The following is a 12,839-nucleotide window of genomic DNA, read 5'->3' as shown; positions in this document are numbered from 1 at the left end:
CGTTAACATGGGTTTGCTGTAAGTGGCATTGCTTGACACATGTTGGTCAAATGACGGATGCGTAATTCCGCTTGGAATCATTGCGCAATGATCGCAAAAATGGAATTGCGCATACACGTTAACATGGGTTTGCTGTAAGTGGCATTGCTTGACACATGTTGGTCAAATGACGGATGCGTAATTCCGCTTGGAATCATTGCGCAATGATCGCAAAAATGGAATTGCGCATACACGTTAACATGGGTTTGCTGTAAGTGGCATTGCTTGACACATGTTGGTCAAATGACGGATGCGTAATTCCGCTTGGAATCATTGCGCAATGATCGCGAAAATGGAATTGTGCATACACGTTAACATGGGTTTGCTGTAAGTGGCATTGCTTGACACATGTTGGTCAAATGACGGATGCGTAATTCCGCTTGGAATCATTGCGCAATGATCGCGAAAATGGAATTGTGCATACACGTTAACATGGGTTTGCTGTAAGTGGCATTGCTTGACACATGTTGGTCAAATGACGGATGCGTAATTCCGCTTGGAATCATTGCGCAATGATCGCGAAAATGGAATTGCGCATACAAGTTAACATGGGTTTGCTGTAAGTGGCATTGCTTGACACATGTTGGTCAAATGACGGATGCGTAATTCCGCTTGGAATCATTGCGCAATGATCGCGAAAATGGAATTGCGCATACACGTTAACATGGGTTTGCTGTAAGTAGCATTGCTTGACACATGTTGGTCAAAATTAAATGTGAATTATTATATATGTGAAGAATACAGTATTCTTATTTACAATATTATACATAATAAAAAAAAAAAAAGCAGAATCCAAATAAATTATAACATATGCCCATCAATTGATGAGAATGAAATAACACAAAAAAATAATTAAAGCTACAGTAAACAACACAACTGATTGAAAATAAGAGTACAGGATATATTTATCATGAATTTAATTGAGGAAACAATTAACTCATGGGACTACCAAAGGATTAATAGTTTTTAATTGATTTGCTAATAATGTAAAGATTTTAAACATGGCATGATTTGTATTAATGATATCTAATCCTCATTTAATATATTACAGATCTGGATGTTGGTGCTGGATCCTCAAGCCCGGGCTTGTCACAGTATGGTATGTCTCATTTTAATTGACATTTGTCTTAGAAACATGGACAGAACATTACATACTAAATCCACATTGTTCAATATTTATATGTATCTGCAAAATGGATTTTTTAAATATTTGCAAATAAGAATAAATAAAACAAAAATATAGGATTACATTGTAAGACTACTCTGATTTTGTTTGGAATTTAAGATATCCCATCTATTCTGGATGTCTTAATTTTAATGTAAGATTCTTTGAATGTCCAATTTATATTCTTCCCTTGTGTATTGCTTAATCTTATTTGTATACATTTTTAAAAAATACACACACTTTAGCATATGTTTTGATTTTAAAAATATAGATTCCATTTTTGAAATTGATCACGTCATTTAAGGGACATGCCAACTAAATTTTACATAGACTGATTTTTAAACGTGATTTTATTGTTTTGTTTAAACATTTTATGAGCTACATTGGTTCAGTCTATTGTTTTAGTTCTTCTAAAAAAAAAAATGGATTTTGGTTTAGGTTAAACAATGCATTACTGGTATTATCCGGCTGTTTTTTTATGCATAAATTGGCATTTTGACAAAAGTTAAAATCATGTGTTCAGATAACAGTAGTACATAGTTTCAAAAAGTATACAATTACACATTTAGAGCTTCATTTCCCTTTAATAGATGAAAATTAAATAATTCTTAGGATATCCTTAAATAACATATTAGATTGGAATTGCATGCTCAATCCCATTCATTACATCAACATATGGAGTAGAGAATTCATTAACACCAACATTGTCAAATCAATATATTTTTATATTAAAGGGACACTGAGCATGCAATATTAATCAACATTTAAATATAATACTATAATCATATGTGAAATATTCTATTGCTAAATGTATTTTAAAATCAAGAATGTACGTTTATCTGCAGCTCAATTTTGGTTGACCAACCTGGGTTTTTATTGATGATTGGTGGATACCTTCAACAAACAATATTTATTGAATCCAATATTGCTTATCTGCCTTTAAGATTAAAATGTAGTAACATTCAAATTATAATAGGAGTCAATGTTAAATCATTTGGAACAGTTTGAACAGTGAAATCAATGATTGAAATAAATCATGTCAGTGTCCCTTTAATAAACAATAGATTCATTAATCTTTACATTCTTTGGATTAGACAATATTGATATATAATTCACATATTCACTGTTGGAGTTACTTTATAGATATAAGCATACTCTAACAGCACCATGATTACATATTTGTACTACTCAATTTGGTTTGGTACTGTGATCAATATGTGTTGTGTCCTAAACAAGATTACTGTACATTGCACAAATGGCTCGATGTGCCACATGTCTTTGTTTATATTTGTCAACAGCTGTTATTCAAAATGTGGCTTGTGTGTATTCTTTTAAGAACATTGATCAATGGGTATATTTAGATATGCAATAGCATCGTATGAGATGAGTTTGATGTCTAATATAGTCAGAAATTAAACATATGTTCAATACATCATTTTTAACAGAATGCCCTTGATTCAATCAAGCATTTTTTTGGATAATGACTGATCTATTCTTCACATTTTCAAGTTGATTATTCTTAAAAATCGCTACAGATGTGATTTAGTGCTATCCCAAATGTGTTCACTAATATATATCTATATCATTCATAGAGAGAGTTGGTGTGGGGAGCCCAGAGGAATCCAGCACTGACACAGAGCTGCCTTTGCGGTCTTCTGGTAAGTCCATTGACTCATTTATATGTCATTGAAGGTGTATTGGTAATCAATATTATGAGCATGATTCTGATGAAGCATAACATTTGAAACAAACATGTCATTTACTCCTCTGATTATATATTAATTTTCTTGGAATATTGAAAGATTAATAATTAAAACTTTCTTAGTCTACTCCTTTGTTATTCAGAAGATGTATAGCATATGTTTGTTTCCATGTTCATTTTTGACAACACTCATCAAGTGATACACACATGAGAAATCTTAAATGTTCTATGTACTATGCTTTTATGATGTTAAAATTAATACAAACAATAAATCTAAAATCTGAATCATTGAGAATAACAAATCTAATGTCATTTGTATGCTCCATCAGAATGATGTAAATCATAACTTTGGGTGTGTATATCTTTAATGCAACATTGATGTGTGTCTTTGAGCAACAGTAACATATGTTATAATATCTGATCTTAACGTGTACACAACATGTTATGTTTTACAGAGATTGATTTAACATGTGGGACGGAGGAGGAAGAGGCTCCCTTGAAGTCTGATGGTATGTGAAATATATCTATCATGTTTCCAACATGTTGCTTTATTGGAAATCATTGTATTGAAGACATTCAAAGTCTACAGCTTTTGCACTTTAAAAAGGAATATTATTTGTCTGTTCAAATACACTACTGCCCCCTTTCTATATCAGGCAGCATGAAAATATGCTTGGATTGTTTTTTATTTATTTTTTTATTTCTAATTCATGCCATCATTATGTCACATGCATATTCCAGGCCAAACCACAATAATAATTTTATAATTGTACAGACAGTCATTGATATTCATCTGAGTGCCTATATGCATACCATATCCTCATGTCATAATTGTTTAGAAATTCAAACACACTTCTAAGTATATTGAAAACATAATCAATTTGAAATGCGTTGATTTGATTTCATGATGTATGAGATGTTAATATATTTGTATTATTTATTTCAGATGGATCCTCCACCTCTGGTCATCTGTTTTCCGCCCATGCCCAGTCCCCCTGCCCAGGCCCAGACCCCTGCCCAGCCCCCTGCCGGCCCTTCCCATTTTTCCTATCCTGTCCCTCCCAAAAAACGCCCCTTCGTCCCCCTTCACCGCTCTCCCCGTATTTTGGCCCATACAGCTACCCCAGCTGCCCAGACCCCAACTCACCACTCCCCAGCTCTACGGCCTACCCCGGAGCAGCAGCTCATCCATCCCCAACCCAATCCCATCCCTCCCCAACACAATCCCATCCCTCCCCAACACAATCCCATCCCTCCCCCCTGTCTCAACCTTCATTGTCCTGGGTGTCGGATTGTCCTTCCCAGGCACAGCTGTAAGTATCATTCAAAATCCACATTATAAGATACTTAAAGGTACACTGAAGGCAAATTGTTTCTATTGTGATTCAAATAGAGCATGCAATGTTAATCAAATTTATAATTTACTACTCTTATGAATTATTCTTCATTCTCTTGCTATCTTTATTGAAACAAAGAAATGCCTAGAATTAATTTTAAATCGAAAATAAGTCTGGACATAATTTCTTTATTGTTGGATGAATGTATCCATCAATCAGCAGGGACAACCAAAGTTGATAAACAAATATGGCCTGCCCTATAAACCTACATTCTTGCATTCAAAATCTAGCTAGAGAATTCTAACATTTAAAGAATATGTGTAATTTTTTATTATTTGTAATGTCATGCTCTATCTGAGTCAATTAAATATTTTGGTTCAGTGTCCCTTTAATTTTATATCACTACATATACCAATCACCACTACTTGGATCCAACAATTTATGTACAAATGTTGATACATTATCTCTTGTCTAACCCAGTGGGAATGTAATTTCTTCAGGTTGCTATGTTTACACAGCTTGTCCTCAACGCCAAAATGTTTAAGGATAGGTGTGCCTACCACAGTATAATTAAAATATTTAAATTGCTAATGTAAGTACAATGTAAATCCTTTAACAAGATTTTATACACTCAAGCTGTATAAGTGGATCATCGAAAACCAATTAAAGGGGACAACATGTTTGAGTAAACTGTCCCTTTAATGATTTCGGTCTGTCTGAATAACATATTTAATGTGTAAAGAATCAATTTCAACAAATTGATGTAAAGAATGATTTGTCTTTATGATGACAATGTATCTTTGCTTATTTTTTCTTCTGTTGTGTAATTATCCTTAATATTTTATTTATTCTTTATTTTAGGCTGTGACTCAACATGACTCATGCTAGAAGGTATAGCACGTGTAGAGCAGGCCGTGTTGAGGAATGCAGCTGTCCTGAGAGGGATGAACGACACCATGCAGGCCCAGCTCCAGGTTCAGCATTTGACTCTGCGGCAGATCATGCGATTAAATTCAATGCCTGAATCTGGAGCTGGACTTGCACAGGACGATGAAGGGGATGACCAGTAAGTGGAGGATCTGGAGATGCTCCAAGGGCGCAGATAAGAATCCTCCGTCCACATGTTGATGTTTTTTTTATGGTTGCCATTTGGCCTTTTTTTCTGTTTATTGTTGTGCCTGTTGCACTCTTTTACCTTGTCATATATCTACAATGGGGCTATGCTGGCCCTTGGCAACTCTCTTCATGGACTGTGATGCACTCTGTTACCTTGTCATATATCTACAATGGGGCTATGCTGGCCCTTGGCAACTCTCTTCATGGACTGTGATGCACTCTGTTACCTTGTCATATATCTACAATGGGGCTATGCTGGCCCTTGCCAACTCTCTTCATGGACTGTGATGCACTCTGTTACCTTGTCATATATCTACAATGGGGCTATGCTGGCCCTTGGCAACTCTCTTCATGGACTGTGATGCACTCTGTTACCTTGTCATATGGCTCCAATGGGGCTATGCTGGCCCTTGGCAACTCTCTTCATGGACTGTGATGCACTCTGTTACCTTGTCATATGGCTCCAATGGGGCTATGCTGGCCCTTGCCAACTCTCTTCATGGACTGTGATGCACTCTGTTACCTTGTCATATATCTACAATGGGGCTATGCTGGCCCTTGGCAACTCTCTTCATGGACTGTGATGCACTCTGTTACCTTGTCATATGGCTCCAATGGGGCTATGCTGGCCCTTGCCAACTCTCTTCATGGACTGTGATGCACTCTGTTACCTTGTCATATGGCTCCAATGGGGCTATGCTGGCCCTTGCCAACTCTCTTCATGGACTGTGATGCACTCTGTTACCTTGTCATATATCTACAATGGGGCTATGCTGGCCCTTGGCAACTCTCTTCATGGACTGTGATGCACTCTGTTACCTTGTCATATGGCTCCAATGGGGCTATGCTGGCCCTTGGCAACTCTCTTCATGGACTGTGATGCACTCTGTTATCTTGTCATATGGCTCCAATGGGGCTATGCTGGCCCTTGGAAACTCTCTTCATGGACTGTGATGCACTCTGTTATCTTGTCATATGGCTCCAATGGGGCTATGCTGGCCCTTGCCAACTCTCTTCATGGACTGTGATGCACTCTGTTACCTTGTCATATGGCTCCAATGGGGCTATGCTGGCCCTTGGCAACTCTCTTCATGGACTGTGATGCACTCTGTTACCTTGTCATATGGCTCCAATGGGGCTATGCTGGCCCTTGCCAACTCTCTTCATGGACTGTGATGCACTCTGTTACCTTGTCATATGGCTCAAATTTTCCTTATTTTTACAAAATTATTTATAAACGTTGTTGATGTTTTCTGACATACTAATAAAAGACATGTCATTGCACGATTCTTTGTCCTCCTTATTCATTTTATTGATTGAAAGCTCTAGTTTATCGGGTTGATCCTTAAAGGGACCTACCAAAAATAATGTTTTTTCCAGAATCATATATGTAATACAATTGTAAATGACTTTAAGATTAACATCTCCAATGTAATTTTATTATTTGTCTTTATATATTTTTCTCAAAGCTTTATCATTGCATGATTATGATTAGCATAGTAATTCTTTTATATATGTATATATAGATTGTTATTTGTGTATATATGTATATTTCAAATTTCACATCCATGTGTGTATTTATAAACTCTGCATGAATTGATGCACCTTTAACAAATGATCAGAGGATTGATACAATGATATAATCCCTGTAAAGTGTTCATTTTATTGAAATAGTATTGTCTCTGTGTATCCTCTTTTTAAAAATAAAAATCATGTCCCTTTAAGTGATGGTGAGCACAATTGTTAATGAATGGATTTCCATTTCTAAAGCGTTTTTGTCCTTTTTACATGAACAAGGACATATAATCTTATTAATAAACAATCTTATTGTAGTGTTGACAGCACATGTTTTTGATTTTCAATTCTATCTTATTGTAAAAGTGTAACCAAATCAATCTCTGTGTGTAATGCGCATATTTTAGATGAGGAATATTTTTCCCCAAATATTTTTTACAAATACTTCTCCTCCCATATATGGCTATAGGTAGGCTGACCATATTTCAACTTGAATAAATGACACGTTTGATCAATACATGTGTCATTATTGTTATTCCAAAACAATCTAAACATATCTTAAAACATCAATGATATATGTATTTCTCATGTGTATCTTTTAAATGTTAAAGATATACACCATAGCTATAGTTCAAGGTACAGTCAAGTCCGAAAAGATGAATCATGATTTCGTGACATTCCTAGATAGCAATCTAGACACATACTAGTTACTAAAATATAAATACGTTTCTTATTGATATGCCAAGCTGTCAACTGAGTCCTTGTATTGGCTGCGGTTTTTCAGCGATCTCGGATGCGCCATGTTGCTTAAGACGTCACCTGCCAGGCTGTCCAATGATTCCTTGTATTGACTGACGTTTTTACGCGATCAAGAATGCACCTTTTATTGGATGGCGTTTTGACGCGATCAAGGATGCGCCTTTTTTTGGTTTGCGTTCTTACGTGATCAAGAATGCGCCTTTTATTGGATTGCGTTCTTACGTGATCAAGGAAGCGCCATGTTAATTAAGACGTCACATGCAAAGGTAAAAAAACGTCTGATTGTATTACGTAGTCCCGCAATATTTGTTTGTGCGCGTTAAACACGTTTGTGAATGAGAAGACAGGTTTAAAAACATGGCGAATATGGATTGTTTGCGTCATGTTACATTGTTGACCCATAGCTGATAAAGACCACCACATTCTCTTTTGCTGGATGTCTGGTTGAATAAACGAATGAAAGCAAAATGTTTTCATGCATAAGATATTTCGAGGCAAGTGCAAATCTCTATAGTCCATGTTGTTTAATATGTTGGTCAACAATATGTTCCTTTTTATGAAAAATGACTGTTGTGTTTAATGTTAAAGATATCTAATTAATAAATATGCGCTATTGTGTTAGAATCAAGTAATCAATATGCATTTATCTTTATCATATGCTAAATATATGATGCTGACTTCTTCTAAATGTAATTTCGTCGTATATTTTATTAAAGGTTCATTAGACACTCGCATTATAAATCAAAATATTTTATTTGGTCACTAGTTAGATAGTCCATTGTTTTCCAAATACACGTCTCATTTTGCTTCTGTTCAAATAAAATGTAAGTAATTTTCAGACTCCTCGCCAAGCCTCAAAGTTTCATGTGAGTACCATCTCCAGCTTTCTCCTGTTTGTGTAAAGGGTCTTTTCATATGTTAATGATGGGGTATTGTCTTGTTTTACGGTTGTAATGGGGATTCATCTATATTTTCAATAGAGATAACCCGATTTTCTTCGAAAGTGTTTAAAGCTTTGCAATATTGATATCAGTATATGTTAATCTTGTTGTTTCTAGTAGTGTCTATTACATGCAGTTCTGTTAAAAATATAGTATACTGTCCCTTTAATGCAAATGTTTATTTTTGTATCATGTATGAGTTCCACATTGGTTAATCTCCAAATATATTATTGTTAGCATATTTCCCCCCCCCCCCACTCCTAAAAGGACTTTAAACCATATTCATTGTTAAAACAAATGTCTTTCTAAAAAGAAATTAACACAATAATGTCTCTTTAAGAAAATAGACTTTATTTAACACGTCAATATTAATCAGTTTTCAATATTTCTTGTTTGAACAAGTACATGTAGATATACCAACAATCTGCAAATATTCTATGTTAGCATATGTAATTTTGTTAAAGGGACAGTTTAGCAAACAAATAATGTTTTGCATTATTAAAAAAGTCAATTTTGTAATATCAATGATATCAAAGGTTTCTCACCAATTAATCATTTGTCTGTGTTTATTTTAATTTGCTAGCTAAACCTATGAGGTTCGTGTGCTCATTTCTTAGAGCTTGAAGAGTGCATGTAATCATTATGCAATTTGACCACTAGAGGGCATTTGGATAGCATTTGTATATCTAAAACCTTGAGCTCATACAGCATTTTTACCATGTATTGATCATTGATTGTGTAAAATGTTATTATTTCAGAACAACAAATAAGTGGTCATTTTTCATAGGCATAGATACAAGGGTAAGCACATAAGTCACACGTATTTCTCCATGTTTTGTTGTTTCCAACTTGATAATGCGTAATACAGTGTTTTCTTTGTAATCAATAATGTTCTGACTGTCCCTTTAAGCTGTGTTATTGGCATTCAAACAGTAATATGCCATCATGGATAATTGTAATGGTAATTTTGTTTGCGATTCGGGAAACAGTTTGGACATCACATCACAGAAACCAATCAATATCATGAACAAGGATAGGTATGTGATGATGTGGTTTTCACACACTTATAACCCACACTCTGCAAACAATCTGCCTCCATGGACCCGGTCCCATAGAAGTAGATTATATACACACATTAAATACCAAAAACATTAAACATGAAAACAAATACTTACTTCCTCTTCCTTCCCCTCTTCCCACGGTGCTGAGGCTCTGGGAGGGGCAACTGCCGACTCCGACGAGTTCTCCTTGGAGATGTTGTGGGAAGAGTGGAAGGAAGAGTACTGGGACGACCAAGGTGAGGAGGAGATGGGCCGGCAGGAGGAGATGATGGCCCGGCAGGAGAAGATGGCCCGGCAGGAGAAGATGGCCCGGCAGCAGGAGGCCCGGCAGCAGGAGGCCCAGCAGCAGGAGGCCCAGCAGCAGGAGGCAGACCAGCAGGAGGCAGACCAGCATGCGCCTCCCGGAAGAAATTAAACATCTCTTGTTGGAGATTAAAGTTTCTGTTTTGGCCTTCTTCTATTCGAGTAAGGAGGTGTATGATTTGGGTTTGGCCTTCTCGAATGCCACTGAGCTCTTCAATTATTCTACTTCTGCCTTCTATATTTTGTATCCGGGAGTTACGCATCTGGTCAATGTAGTCTAGTAGAACCCGCACCTCCGCTATTTCCTCTTGTTGTGCTTGGCGGGGTGCCCGTGCACGGCGGGGTGCCCGTGCACGGCGGGGTGCGGGTCCTTGAGGGGCCTCTGGTTCCGCGGCCTCTTCCTCTGCTTCCGTGGCCTCTTCGTCACGGGGGGCATCTTCCCTCCGAGGTGGAGATTCATCCCCACCACTCTCATCCCGGGGAAAAGGAGGAGCCTGTATTTGCTGTGCTGCCTCCTCCCCAGACTCTGTATATTTGAAAAAGAAAGAAATGTATATATTAGCATATTTCCAAATAAAGCTTTAAATGACTTAGCTTACGATACAATTACAAATGCAGCCTCATTAATCCACTTTGAAATCTTACAATCAATACGATTTCCGCATTTTCTAAACCGTGTTTGTGATATCTGTGGTCAATCTGAATGTTTTAGCGTTTGTTTTCAGTCTGTTTAAATGCACACCTAACCTATAGCCTAGATACTGATGTAACCGCAAAGTAATTGTGAATGCGTGTAAACAACGTTATAGCATTAATCTGATCCTTAAAGGGACATGAAACCCAATGTTTTATCTTTCATGATTTCGAAGCATACAATTATAATCAACTTTCTAATGTACTTTTCTTATCTAATTAGCTTCATTCTCTGGATATTCTTTGCTGAAAAGCATATCTAGATATGCTTAGAAGATGCTGATTGGTAGCTGAATATAGCTGCCTCCTGTGATTGGTTCACCGTGTGCATGGCTATTTCTTCATTAAAGTATATCTAAAGAATGAATCAAATTAGGTAATATAAGTAAATTGGAATGTTGTTTAAAATTGTATTCTCTACCTTAATCATGAAAGTAAAGGTTTGCGTATAGTGTCCCTTGAAATACATTTGTATGTGAATTTATTCTTAAATGAGCTTACCGTCAGATGAGAATGGCAGGTTCCCGGTATCAATTCCTCCGATACCGACTATATCCACCTCGGAGATGCTGGGACGCAACATTTCCTCCCATCTGCAGTAATCGATTTCCAGTGCAGGGCCGCCACCGGTTCCTGCGGAATGTTGGGCCTCCAGGCTTAACTTTTTCTTAAGATCCATCTTGCAGTCCCGGTATCGATGTTTAATAGAGTCCATATCTCTGTTCCGGCCACCCACTGCATTGACTGCATTCCTTATCTCATGACAGAGCTTCCTCTTCTCAGTCGGGGTGGTCTTCTGATGCTGCAGCCTCCTATACCTGGCCATATAGGCTTCTACGAGGGCCTCCTTCTCCTCCATCGAAAACCTCGCCTCCCTAGTCGCCTTGGCCTTCCCCTGTGACGATGCCCTCTGTTTCCCGGACTGTGAAGCCCTACTCTGTCCGCCACTGGGCCCAGCCACTTGTTCATCTTGAACCAAGTGGCTGGGTCCACCCACCGCTTCCACCCCCGCTTCCTGCCCCCCTTCCTGCCCTGTTCCTCTCCCCCTCCCTCTCCTCCCCCCTCTACCTCTCCCCTGCCTGCCCTCCATCTCTTCCCTAAACTAAACCCCAACTAAGCAAACAAAAAGTGAGTGTGATCAAATGAAAGGGGGTCAAAATAAAGAACTAAAAAGACCAAAAAAAGTGCTGAAAGTGTGAAAGGGATATAAATAAAAGAGGGTAAGGAGTATTTAAATGAACAAAATGAAGAAGAAGACTAAAAGGAGGATATGTAAACTAAATGTAACTAGGGGATGGGTATGGGATGGGGTATGGGATAAGAGTAAATGGGATGAAAGGGAATGGGACTACAGGGAATGGGGTATGGAGTGTAGTATGAGAGGGTATGGGGTATGAAGTTTATGTAGTGTTATTGATAAGTGTATGTATGTATTGAATGTGTTTGCGTGTAAATGTGTTAAGTGTACAGAAAAAGCACTCGCTCGCTAACTCACACTACTACTAATTCTCACTAACTCACACTACTACTAATTCTTACTAACTCACACTACCACTAACTCTCACTAACTCCCACTAACTCACGCTCCCACTAACTGACTCTATCACACTACCACTAACTCTCACTAACTCCCACTACCACTAACTCACTCACGCTCCCACTAACTGACTCTCTCCCACTACCACTAACTCCCACTCACTCACTCACTCACGATAACACTAACAACTGACTCTCTCACACTAACACTAACTCACTCACAATAATGCACAAACTCTCTAATCTTAAACCTCCAATCTCCAAAGACCCACCAGCAACACAGTCAAAGAAGCCATGCTTGTGTGGTGCTTATATACCCTGTGTAAATGTTTAATGATGTACCGATTTGCGTTGTAAATTGGGTTCAGGTGTGCTTTATTAGCAATTAGTATTTGTGCAATGTGTATTAGGTGTGTGAATTTGTGCATGCTCATTTTGAGTTAGTATTTGTGGAATGTGTAGAATGCAATGATGTCATAGTGCTCGTTTTCTATAACATTGACCAATAGTATTATGTTTAAATGTGAATTTGCGATGGTGTGGTATTAGTGAAGTGTTGTATATGTATGTTTGTCCTAATATATAGTGATATTGAATGCGATTATTTTGCTAGTGTATGTATTTTTTTTATTTTCCTTGTTGTTATTTTGCGTATTTCCGCATCTTAAAGTA

The sequence above is a fragment of the Bombina bombina genome, chromosome 8 (genome assembly GCF_027579735.1).
Source record: "Bombina bombina isolate aBomBom1 chromosome 8, aBomBom1.pri, whole genome shotgun sequence".
NCBI lineage: Eukaryota > Metazoa > Chordata > Amphibia > Anura > Bombinatoridae > Bombina > Bombina bombina.
Note: the sequence above shows the minus strand (reverse complement) of the source record.